This window comes from Arachis hypogaea, chromosome 18, assembly GCF_003086295.3.
Source record: "Arachis hypogaea cultivar Tifrunner chromosome 18, arahy.Tifrunner.gnm2.J5K5, whole genome shotgun sequence".
NCBI classification, from domain to species: domain Eukaryota; kingdom Viridiplantae; phylum Streptophyta; class Magnoliopsida; order Fabales; family Fabaceae; genus Arachis; species Arachis hypogaea.
In genome coordinates this window covers 104,756,218-104,769,406 of record NC_092053.1, presented here as the reverse complement: position 1 = coordinate 104,769,406, position 13,189 = coordinate 104,756,218, and the positions used below count along the sequence as shown (strand labels likewise).

Below are 13,189 nucleotides of genomic sequence, written 5' to 3'. Positions count from 1 at the left end.
GAAAAGTTCTAGGTGGGAGACACCCCACCATGGTATGATCTTTCTTGTTCATAGCTTGTTTTACTTTGTTCTTCTTTCTTCGGTTGAATTGCTTGAGTTTGCTTGGATCTATTTGAATTTTGATTGTTTGATAAGGTTTTCATTGTTGTTAGTTTGATTAGTTTGCCTACTTTGAGTAATATCATTGAATTTTAAGTGTTCCAGTGCTATTTTGATTGCATAGATGCTGGTTTTGTGCTTTAATTGCCTTTTCATAAAAAAAAATACGAGGGGCACCTCATGCGTGCGGATGCCTGACGCGTATGCGTGACCCTGTATAAACCACTATGCGAGAATGGTGCGGGGAGGGTGCTGCTACTTGGTTCCAAAACAGAGAGTTGTGCTGGAACCATGCGGGTGGGGTGCAAGACGCACAACCAACCCCATGCGTTCGCATAGCTGACGCGTACGCGTCATCCATTTTTTCCTACCCATGCGTTGCGTGATCGACGCATACTCGTCACCCTGTTTTTCTAGATTGTGAATTTTTGGTGCTGAAATGCTGCTGCTGCATGGTTCCAAATAGAGAGTTGTGCTGGAACCATGCGGGTATTGTGCGCTGGGCACGAAAAGTCCTTACGCGTACGCGTGACCGACGCGTACGTGTCGATATCCTTTTCTTCATTTCACGCGTAAGCGTGATGGACGCGTACGCATCACATGTCTTTTCCTCTTTGTCACGCGTACGCGTGACCCAGGCGTGCGCGTCGTTTTTGCGACCTTAGTTGCCCCGTTTCTTCTTCCCAACTCCATTTTCTTTCTTTCTTTCTTCTTCTTCTTCAATTTTCTATTTTACACCATTATTCACTTACATGCCTCCATTTTCTCACCTTTCTCTTTTTAAAATTTTACTTCTCCACTCCTCTCTCTTTCTACTTTTCTTTTGCTCGTTACATGTGACTAGCTTTTTTGTTATTAATTGCATTTAGTTCTATTATTTGTAGTTAGTTCTTTTTCCTTATTTTCTAAATTTGTTGTTTTAACATTGGTGTTGAATGTTTCTATGCAACCTTTGAAAATTTCTTGGATCATTTTGGTGCGTCTTGACTTGTTTGATATTGATTGATTGATGAAATTTTTAGGTCAATGCTTACTCTTAGATGACTCTTGCACCCTTTGTGCATTAATATGAACTTTCATGTCTTTCATGACCCACTCTTTCCTATTTGAACTTGATGCTCCAAATGCTCTTCATCTCATTTACTTATACTTTGATTTTACTCTTGCATCAAGTGCATGTTGATATGCCCTTCGCTTGTATTTCTTTCTCAGTTAAATGATGTAACTACCATGTAGTTGAGAACCCTATGTTCTATTTGCTTTGTTGTCGTTATTTTTGAGCTTAATCTTCTGTCTTTTTCTCTCCTTTCAGGCTGGCCACCAAGAGGGGAAAGGAAAAGCTTTGAAATGGGGCGACAAACAAGTCTCTTCGCACAATCTTTTGAAGAAGCTCATCAGTTGTAGCTACCCACCCTAATCCACCTTGCTCATTGATGAGCAGATATTTTATATGCTTTTTGGCATCACTTTCATATAGTTTTTAGTAGTTTTTATTAAGTTTTTATAGGTTTTAGTGTTAAATTCACATTTTTTTATTCTACTATGAGTTTTTGTGTTTTTGGACAATTTTAGGTATTTTCTGGCTAAAATTGAGGAGTTGGAGCAGAAGTCTGATTCAGAGATAGAGAAAGCACTGCAGATGCTGTCCAAATCTGACCTGCCTGCATTCGGAAGATCTTTTTTGAAGCTACAGAAGTCCAAATGGAGCGCACTCAACGACTATGGAAAGCTGACTTTCAGAGCTTTCCAGCAATATATAGGAGTTTATACTGTGCTTTGGATTAGAAGGCTGAAAACTGGCTTCCAACGCCAACTACCTGCCCCCTTCTAGGAGGCCAGCGCCCAAAGAGTAGAGATCAATGTACAAACGCGCAAAGAGGACTCCCTAGCTGGCGTTCCACGCCCAAGAGACCTCGTAGAACGTGGATCTCATCAAAGCTCAGTCCAAACACTCACCAAGTGGGTCCAAAAGTGGATTTTAGCACTAAATATACTGTTTTACCCTTACTAGTCATCTGTTTAGTATTTAAAGTGTATTTTACATAATCATTCAAACATCTGGAGACCATTATGCTATTTTCGAGTTTTACATTATGTTTTTACTTCAGTATGAGTTTCTAAACCTCCTAGGTTGAGGGGAGGAGTCCTGTTGAGTCCTATGAATTAATTAAAGTATTACTATTTTTTCTCCGATCCGTGTTTGATCTATCTCTAAGATGTATATCCGATCTTCATCGTGGTGAATAGGATGATCTAACCAATTAGCTCTGTTCATCACATTAAGACGAACGTGCCTGACAAACACCCGCGTCTCCTTGGGTTCGTGTGAATACGTGACTGAAAAGCACAAGCCAACAGCTATGTTTATGCATCTCTCAGACGGTTAATCCACGACTTTGTTGGTGACTTCTCAAGACACCAGTTCAGCCGATTTCTGGGGAGATTAGGGTCTCCATGGTATAGGCTAGAATCCTAAGAAGCAGCGTTCTCTGGTCCGGAAGATTTGACCTTGTCTATGGCATTTTGGTTAGGATCTCCAGGAGAATGACTTGCTAAGCGCTTCACCCTTCGTCAGATTGGATGACCACGACCAATGGCGTTCAATCTGTAGCAGAGGAGATCAATGACCACGGCCCATGGCGTTGATCATATACAGCCTGCCATAGAAGAAGATCATTTACAAGCAGAGAAGACAGTAGTACCAGAGTTAATTCAGAAAGACAAAGCAACTTCAACTCTCAACTCTATTTTTATCAGTATTTTCTACCTCTTTTCTTTATTTAGCATTAAATAGTTTCTCTTGATGAATGAAAACCAACAACCTTCTGATTCCCCCTGACTAAGACCTGCAAGATAACCATAGCTTGCTTCAAACCACAATCCTCGTGGTATCGACCTTGACTCGCTCAGGTATTACTTGAACGACCCAGTGCACTTGCTGGTATTGCCTGTACGGAGGTGTGGGGTTTGCGTACACGTACCAAGTTTTTGGCGTCGTTGCTGGGGATTATTGAGTTTGGACAAACTGACAGATTGTCTTACTCCCTAGATCAAGTAACTTTTATTTTTGTTAAGTCCTTGATTTTGATTTTCTTCTTCTTCAAAACTTTCGAAAAAAAAAATTAAAAAGCTTTTGAAAACTAATTTTTTTTTCTTTGTTCAATTTATGTTCTTGTTGAGTCTTTGATTTTTGCAAGAGTATAACTTTGATTTGAGTCTTTTATTTTTATTTTTTTCTTCTTCAAATTTTCGAAAATCTAAAAACCTTTTTTAAAATATTTTTCTTTTCTTTGTTTAATTTGTGTCCTTGGTATTGAGTCTTCCATGTTCTTGTCTCCTGTTTTTCAATTCCAAAAATTTTAAAACTTTTGCAAAAACCTTTTTCATATAGTTTATGTTTGAGCATCCTTAGCTTTATACTTTGTTTATGTTCTTGTTGAGTCTTTTATTTTTGTTCTCTTCAAAATTTTCAAAAATTCTAAAAATGTTTTTCAAAAATATTTTTATTTTCTTTGTTTAATCTTTGTTCTTTGCTTGAGTCTTGTGTTCTTGTTCTTGCTTGAATTTTTTGTTTCCTTCAAAGCTTTCTTTCCAAAAAATTTTTAAAAATATTTTCTTTGTTTAAATCTTGTGTCAAGTCTTTAAGTTTGGTGTTTTCTTTTTATTTTTCTTTCAATTTTCGAAAATTTTGTCTTGGTTTTATAAAAATTTTAAGTTTGGTGTTCTTGTTAGGTTCTTGGTTTCTTTGAGTCTTTGAATTTTGTTCATTGTGTTCTTGTGAGTCTTTAAGGTGTTCTTGAGTCTTGTTTATGTTTTGATCTTAAAATTTTTAAGTTTGGTGACCCTTTGTGTTTTTCTCAAAAAATTTTCGAAAATCAAGGGTGCTAGATCTAAAAATTTTAAGTCTTGTGTCTTTTTTGTGTTTTTCTCTTTCATTATAAAATTCAAAAATAAAAAATATATTTTCTAACTTAATTTTAGCTTAATTTTCGAAAATACTAATAAAAATTTAGATTTCAAATTTTAAAATTTTATCTTATCTTATCTTAGTTGTCAAGTTTTCAAAATTCAAATCTTTTCAAAATTAAAAATCTTATCTTTTTTCAAAATTCAAATTTTTAAATCATATCTTTTTCAAAATTTAAAAATCTTATCTTATCTTTTTCAAAATTCAAATTTTAATTTCAAATCTTTTCTTATCTTATCTTCTATCTCATTTTTAAAATTCAAATATTTTCTTATCTTATCTTTTATTTTCATTTTTTTTATTTTTATCTTTTTTAATTAATATCTTATCTTCTCTCTCTTATTTTTCAAAACTTCCTAACTAACTCTTTTCTTCTTTAATTTTCGAAAATAATATCTTAATCTCTCTCTCTCTTCTTTTTCAAAACCACCTAACTAACTCTCATCTCTCTTAAATTTTGAAAACTACTTCCTCTTCTCTCTTCTATTTTCGAAAATTCCCTAACCAATTTTAAAATATTTTTAAATTATTAACCTTAATTTTTGAAAACTAATTAATTAAATAAATAAAATAAAATTAAAAATATTTTAATTCTTATTTACTTCTTCTATTTATGCTGCTCTTCTTCTCACATCTATATTATTCAACTCTACTCCCCCTCTCTATTCTTTCTTCTCAACTTTCATCCTCTTTTATTTACCCTTATCTACTATTTTCAAGGTATTTTTCTTCTGCTTCTTTTATTTCTTTTCTTTCTTCTTCTTCTTTCTTTTCTTCTGACTTTAAGGAGGAGCTTCTTGCCTATTAGTGGAAACAGTCTTCTTCTTTTTCTTTCTTTTTTTTTCTTCTTGTTTATGACCAGGAACAAGGATAAAGAACCCCTCTTGACTCCTGATGCTGAACCTGAGAAGACTCTAAGGAGGCGTTTACAACAAGTTAAAGCACAACACTCCGAAAGAGACCTTTCAAAAAGTTTTAAACAAGAAACAGAGGATATGGCCGAACCATAGGAGGAGCCTAGAAAGGTCCCTGGTGACTTCATGATGTGCGGAAAACTTGTCTCTCAACAAATCTCCCTTCGGCAAGTGTACCGAATTTGTCGTCAAGTAAAAACTCACAATAGAGTGAGGTCGAATCCCACAGGGATTGATTGATCAAGCAACTTTAATTAGAAGAATGTTCTAGTTGAGCGAATCCAGAATTTGGGTTGAGAGTTGCAGAAAATAAAATGGCGGGAATGTAAATAACAGAAAAGTAAATGCTAGAATTAAAGGACTGGAAGTAAATGACTGAAAATAAATTGCAGAATTGTAAATGGGAAAGGGGGATTTGCTCATAAAAGTAAATGGCAGAAATTAAAGAGAATGGGTAAGATCAGAGATGGGGAGTTCATTGGGCTTAGGAGATGTTGCAATTCTCCGGATCAAGTTCATTTTCATCTCTTCCTCAATCAATACACTCATTGATCTCCTTGGCAATCTTAAGTGATTGAATTACAATTTCTTGCAATTCAATCTCTCAAATCTTGATCAATAGCCAATTCCTTGGTCAATTGCTCATGAGAAGAGATGAAGTTTGGTCACTGATTATACCACATGCATTTCCCAAATCAAATATTGAGAGGGTTATAGTCACATACCCATCCAAACCCAATTTGGTCCAGCATGAGAAAGCATTTCTAGCTTGATCTCTTCATTCCTCTTTCAAGGTTCAAAAGAGATCCAAGTTTGAATAGCTTCTCTTCCAAGATAACTACTCAATGGGATGAAGATCGAAAGCTTTCAAGTAAAATCAAGAGAAAAGATAGAAGAAGAATAATGAACATTAGTATTGATCCATCAAATTACAACAGAGCTCCCTAACCCAATGAGAGGGGTTTAGTTGTTCATAGCTCTAGAAAATGAAAATAAAGATGGAGAATACATCATAGAACTAGAAATTGCAGAGAAAGTAAAATACAGAGAGTAATCCCCTTTCTTCAGCTTCCAGAACTCCTTTCTCAATTCAAAGCTACTCCTATATATACTACTCTTCTCAGCTTCTAGTTTGCTCTTCAAGTCTTGGGCCTTTGGATCTTGAGTTTGAAGCAGTTCTTTTCTTCATTTGGGCTTGGCTTTACTTGCAGAGAGAAAGTGCTAAGTGGGCAGAGACTTTAGCTCAGGGCGTTAGGGGTGTTAACATTTAGTGAAAGTATAAGTTCGAGAACGTTAGTGGCACTTAACATTTTCACTAACGTTCCAATGTACCCCTTTGCCTCACGTTAGAGCCCACGTTAACTAGGTTAACGTGGTTTCTAACGTGGCCTTGCCAACCTTCGAGAACGTTAGTGACACTCAACATTGTCACTAACGTTCCAGTGTGCCCCTTTTTGCTTCACGTTAAAGCCCACGTTAACTAGGTTAACGTGGCTTCTAACGTGGCTTTTGCCAAACTTCGAGAACGTTAGTGACACTCAACATTATCACTAACGTTCTAGTGTGCCCCTAGATCTCACGTTAGAGTCCACGTTAGCTAGGTTAACGTGGCTTCTAACGTGGCCATTCTTAGCCATCCCAACGTTAGTGACAATGTTGAGTGTCACTAACGTTGGCTCATCATTCATTCCTCATCGTTAGCTTCCACGTTAACTAAGTTAACGTGGAAGTTAACGTGGCTCCTTGGGGGGGGGGTTGTGTGGTTGCTTCCAACGTTAGTGACAATGTTGAGTGTCACTAACGTTGTCGACAACTCTCACTTCTTACGTTAGCTCCCACGTTAACCAAGTTAACGTGGGAGTTAACGTGGTGTGTTGCATCCTTAGGCCAACGTTAGTGACAATGTTGAATGTCACTAACGTTGGCTCCTCTTCCCCCTTTAACGTTAGAGGCCACGTTAACTAGGTTAACGTGGGCTCTAACGTGGCCACTCATGAGTGTTTGCCAACGTTAGTGACAATGTTAAGTGTCACTAACGTTGGCTCAACTTCCCTTCTCCACGTTAGAGTTCACGTTAACTTAGTTAACGTGACTCTTAACGTGGGCAATGATGGCTTTGAGAGTGTTATTGGCAATTACTTTTCTCATTATCCTTGCAAGTTACCTCTCTTTCCTTGCTTCCTTTGGTCCTGAAATCAAGCAATAGAGTGCATCAAAGTTCTAGTCCAAGTCATGGGCAATGAAACCTACAATTTGTCACTAAACTTATGCAAAATCCTCATGAAATAATGTAAAATGCACAATGTATGCTTGAATCAAGGTGTAAGTGAATATCTACCCAAAACTAGCTTATTTCCTAAGGAAATGCATGAAACTAACCTAAAAACAGTAAAGAAAAGGTCAGTGAAACTGGCCAAGATGCCCTGGCATCACAACACCAAACTAAAAGCTTGCTTGTCCCTAAGCAAGTACTGGAACAAGAGAATGATGAATGGAATGCCAAGAGCAGTGAGTCATTCTTGTGGAAGTCATATCACTGATTTTATGGTGGTTTCATGCATAGCAACTTAGGTTCATTCCATTACTGGCTTTCAGACTTTTATCATGTCCCTAAACACTTACTTTGTTTATATCCCATGAGACTTTTATTCATTGATCCTTTTATTGTTATTTCAAGGGTTATTTGTGTTATTTAGGCTAAGTGCTCTGTAAGGGGGTAACTCTTTAAGATATGCTTTCAGCCAACACTCCCGAACCAGTTGGTTCAAGGTGCTAGGTGTTGAAGCACCCCTAAGGACTTACTCCCTCAAGTCTCTCCCCCATACATACACACCACAGGCATATAGTTTATTTATTTTCTTTTCTTGAGACTTTGGTGTCCAGCACCTCTTTGGGTAACTAAATGCTCTGTGGTGAGGGTTACTCTTGATAATGGACTTTCAGCTGATAATCCCGGGTTAGTTAACCCAAGTTACCAGGTGATAAAGCACCCCTGAGAGCTTATTCATCCAAGTAGATCCCTCACACAGGAGCACCACAGACACTTGTCTCAAGGTCCAAACCATTGGTGCCTAGCCTTATTGCTTACTCTTTTTCTTTTGTTTTTCACTTCCATTGTTCTTTCCCTTTTTTTTCTTATTAGGATCTTGTTATTAACTTAGTCTCATGGGTATATCCAAAGTCAAGTATTCAGGATAGATAGTTGTCCTCCTAGCCTTGTGGTTGAACCAACTTAGCTAACTTATGACTACCCCAAAGATTCATGGATGCACTCCCACATTATGAACTCTACTCTGGTCTTTTAAAAACATAAACATTCTCTTCTTCATTTGATTTAAAATGGACAAGCTTACAAGTAAATAAGGGAAAGATGCAGTGACATTTAAACCAGAAATCATGGACCTATTCAGAAAGAAAACTTAAAAGACAGAATTTAAAAAGTTTAAACATAACATGGAAGCAGGTTCTATTTCATACAAGATCTTCCTTATTTTAAAGCATAGAAAATGATGGACTAAAAAGAACTCCACCACCTTTCATTCATGTGGGTGCCCATGCTCCCATCCTTGCTTGTCCTCATTGTGTCTCTCTTGAGTGCTTGTGCTCCCACTTCCTTTGCCTTTTCCAAGCAGCTTCTTCCAGAAACCACCATTTTCCATCTTCTTCTTGAGTGTCTCCTTTTGCTGTTTCACCTTCCTCTCTTCTTGTTCTACGAAATCTTTTTGGACCTCATCATATGTAGGGATGCCATAGTGTAGCTGATGCATATTACTAGTCATGTAGTTCAACTTGGCTTGAGTGTTCACATAGAACTCCTCCCTATGTAGTTGCCTTCCTTCATTGAGTACACTGAACTCATTGAAAGTTTTCATTTGGGCTATTTGCCGCTGGTTGAGTTCTTGCAAGTGCTTCTCTTGAAGCTCTTGCCTCTCATTCACTTGGTTGATGGCTTGAGTGAGCCTGGAGTAGTGTTCCTGCTGCTGCTCCATTTGTTGTTTTTGCCATGCTTCCTGTTGACTCAGCCAGTTGGTTTGAAGGTTCAGTATTTGCTCTTGTCCTTCCATATGTCTCATCCCCAAATCCTCAATGGCTCTTAGAAGGTGACTCATGTTCAAGTTGGCTGGATCAGAATACTCTCCTTGTTGATATTCTTCCTGATGAGGTTCCTCTTGGTAAACTCTTTCTTTTGCTTTTGCTTTTTCTATTTGTGGTCTTCTTTGTTGTTGAGCAGGTGTAGTATAAACCAATCGCTCGAGTGTAACTGGCCTCCCTGGGTTCACCCAGTCTGGATTGCTGTCCTCAAATACTACCTTGGCCTTATTGCATAAGCGGAGAATGGTGCTGAGGTACCAAAGCCTGGCACCTGAATCAACCTTCTCAGCCGAATCTTGAATTCCCTCGGCGATGAGCTCATTCACATTGATTTCCCCACCTTGTATCAAGCAATGCACCATAGTAGCTCGATTGATGTTTACCTCTGAATTATTTGCAGCTGGTAGAATGGACCTCCTCACAAGTTCAAACCACCCCTTGGCTTCAGGGATCAGGTCTCCTCTCTTGATGAACTTGGGTCTCCTATCTGTGTACCTCTCCCAGTCAGCTGCTGATGCGCATAAACTTGTTATGCCACGATTTAGGAAATTGCACGATCGGCAAAATTCCTTCCGGCAAGTGCACCGGTTATCGTCAAGTAAAAACTCACAATAGAGTGAGGTCGAATCCCACAAGGATTGGTTGAGTGAGCAATTCGGATTAGAAGTGTGTTCTAGTTGAGCAGAATCAAGATTTAGATGAGAATTGCGGAATGTAAAATTGGCGGGAAACGTAAATGACAAGAAATTGAAATGGCGGAATCTTAAATTGCATGAATTAAAGAGCAGAAGCTAAATTGCTGAAATTAAAAGGGAATGGGGATGATTGCATGAATTGAGTTGCAGAATGTAAAGAGAAAGTGGAAATCAGAAATGGGGAATTCATTGGGTTATAGGAGATATTGAGATCTCCGAATCAAAACATGTTTATCTCTTCCTCAACCAATGCGTTCATTGAATTTTGCTTGGCAATCTTATATGATTGGATCCCAATCCCTTGGCTCACCAATTCTCTCTAAAAACAAACAAATTCCCAATCCCTTGGTTTAAATGTTCATAAGAAGAGATGATGCTCGATCACTGATTATACCACACAGTTTCATGAACCACAATTTGGTAGGATTACATGTCACAATATCCATCCAAACCCCAATCCAATTCACTGTGAGAAAGCTTCTCTAGCATGAATCCTCCATTCCTTTCCCAAGGTTCCGAAGGATTTCAATTATGGGTAGTTTCTTTCCCAAGACAACTACCCAATGGAATTAGATCGAGAAGCTTTCTAACAAAATTCAAGAGAAAAGATTGAAGAAGAAGATAAACTATTATTGATTCATTGAATTACAATAGAGCTCCCTAACCCAATGAAAGGGGGTTTAGTGAGTCATAGCTCTGAATTCAATTACAAAGATATGAAAACTAGCCAAATGAAAAGGTAAAAGTAAGTCCCCCTCAGGGGCTGGATTCCCCTTCAATCCCCCCTCTTTTCAAATGCAGAAACTAAGGCCTTTAAATAGGCTCCCTAAATTACAAAATGAAAATGAAATTCAAAGCAAATTACAATCAAATGAAAATAAACTATTCTAGATGATTCTTGTGGCCTTGATTTGGTGTTGTTGATGGGCCTTGCTTGCTTGAAGGGTAGAGTGACATAATTGATCCAAAAAGGATAATGATCCATTAAACTACACTCAAACGTTGCACCCCCCTTTCTTGAGTCGTCACTTTGTTCTCTTGTCAACCTTGCCAATTTGATGCCAAATATAGACTATTATACCTCGTTGGAAAGCTATGGATGTCAGCTTTCTAACGCAACTGGAAGCACCTCAATTGGATCTCTACAACTTGAGTTATACTCCATGGAAGGTGAAGAGGTCAGCTGGCCTGATTGCATGTTGGTACTATGCTCTTCTATGCACATTACGGGGCTGTTTTCTCCCTCAATTTTTAGTATCCACCATGCATGCCATATATGCTTGGAAAGCTCTAGATGTCTTCTTTCCAATGCAGTTTGAATCACCTCATTTGGAGTTTTGTAGCTCAAGTTATTTATGTTTGAAGAAGGCATGGTCAAGCTGTTCCATATAACACGTTTAAGCTCCAGTTTAAGCTTAAACTGGAGCTTAAACGCTGGCACTCCCTGGAGGCACAAGCTCGAGCACGTTTAAGCTTTAGTTTAAGGTTAAACTGAAGCTTAAATGTGGAAATGGAAGAAGGCAACCCTGGAGTGTGGAATTGTCGAACACGTTTAAGCTTCAGTTTAAGGTTAAACTGGAGCTTAAACGTGGAAATGGCTCCCTGGTGCTTTTCTTACTTCTGGCGTTTAACCTCCAGTTTAAGGTTAAACTGGAGGTTAAACGTGGAAATGCTTCCTGAGTGGAATTCTCATTCTGGCGTTTAACCTCCAGTTTAAGGTTAAACTGGAGGTTAAACTTCAGTTTCAGCATTTCTTAGCCTTCATGATTCTGGCGTTTAAGCTCCAGTTTAAGCTTAAACTGGATCTTAAACTCCACATGTGATATTCAAGCTTCCTTTATTGATTTTGTTGCTTCCTTGCCTAGCCTCTTCTTCCCTGAAATCATCCAAACAATTGCATCAAAGTCTTGCAAAAATTCATGAGAATTCTTCCATTCATAGCTTTCAAGGAATATAACTAAAAACTCATGGAATTTGCATCAAAATCTTCATGTTGAATGATTTAAGACAAGCATGACTATTTGGCCCAAAATGATTACTTAAGGCTCAAGAAAATGCATAAAACAACTAAAAATAAAAGAAAAAGGCTAGTGAAACTAGCCTAAGATGCCTTGGCATCACAACACCAAACTTAATCCTTGCTTGTCCCCAAGCAAGTTCTGAATTATTGAGAAGAAAGAATGAAACAGAAAGTAAATTCATTAGCCATATCAGTAAGTAATTGACATTGATTAATGGGGTGTTCATGCAGAAAGTTGTTGCAGCATCACTTTATTGTTTCTTAGGTAAGAATGTCACTTTTTATGTTTCCACTAAAACACTGCTTATGGCCTCTTGTTATTCACATATCCTTGGCAAGTTTCTTTTCTTTGTTTTTCTTTTTCTTTGAGCTTATTTGCTCCTTGTTGCTCAGTGTCATGTGTTGCTCAAGCCTTTGGCATTTTCTTTTTCTTATTAGTGCACTACACATATCCACTACAGGCATTTTAGTTCACATTTCTTCTTGAGACATTGGTACCCAGCACCTCTTTGTGTGACTAAATGTTTTGTATTTAGGTTGCTCTTGATAATGGACTTTTGGTTGATAATCCCGGGTTAGTTAACCCAAGTTACCAAGTGTTGAAACACTCCTCAGAACCTATTCATCCAAGCATATCCTTAATACATAAACACCACGGGCATTTGTCTCAGAAGTTCAAACCATTGGTGCCTAGCTTATTTTCTCAATTTTTTTGCTTTTTGGTTGCCCTTTTTCAGTGGCTTTTTCTTCTTTTTTTCTTTCTTTTTCATGGCCAAAGACATTTATTCATCAAGATCCATAGACAGCATCCTAATTTCCACTAAAAGTGACAATTCTAACTTTATTTCTTAGTGAGCTGACTATTCAATCAAACATGCATACCACCACTTAATCTTATTTGATTTCTTACCAAATGGAATTGAGTTACTTTTGTTCAAACATTTCTTTTATTTTATGGAAACAGAACAAGCATGGCAAGCATTTGTTTAAGAAGATGAAGTTATCCAGACACTTAGACTATCACTTATTTGAAAATTAAACAAACAGACAAACAAAAACTGCAATGACTCAAACTTAAAGCAGGGGTGCATGCAAACTTCAAATATCAGCAATTCAAAGTACAAGCAATTAAGTGACAATACAACCTTTTAGCATCTTCTTTGTTGTTCATCATCCTTCCTAGCCTTGGTGTTCTCTTTGATGATGATGTATATTCCTTCCATGAGATTGATTGTCTTCCTGCAAAGCTATTAGAAGTTGCTTGTTCCCCAAGCACTTTGAGAATTGGTTAGCATGCATGGATGTTTGTAGGCCTCTGAACTTAGATTGGTATGTGAACACGAAACTTAGTTCCTTGCCATATGCAGCAATTGGGATCATATGCAGAAAACCTCATGTGCTT

The 13,189-nt window shown here is 37.7% G+C and overlaps 1 protein-coding gene across 4 annotated transcripts in view; it reads left to right on the top strand.

The window, feature by feature from the left end:
• The window catches only part of LOC112771384 (uncharacterized), a 38,495-nt gene extending 36,210 nt beyond the window's left edge, over positions 1 to 2,285 (top strand). For 2 of the 4 annotated variants that reach the window (XM_072226062.1, XM_072226065.1), the window contains exons 7-8: positions 1,412 to 1,499; positions 1,672 to 2,285. The gene's annotated coding sequence lies outside the window, so the exon portion shown is untranslated. Of the gene's footprint in view, positions 1 to 1,411 lie in introns of all 4 variants that reach the window. The other 2 variants (XM_072226060.1, XM_072226061.1) reach the window with 1 other exon arrangement.
• Positions 2,286 to 13,189: the final 10,904 nt, after the last annotated feature.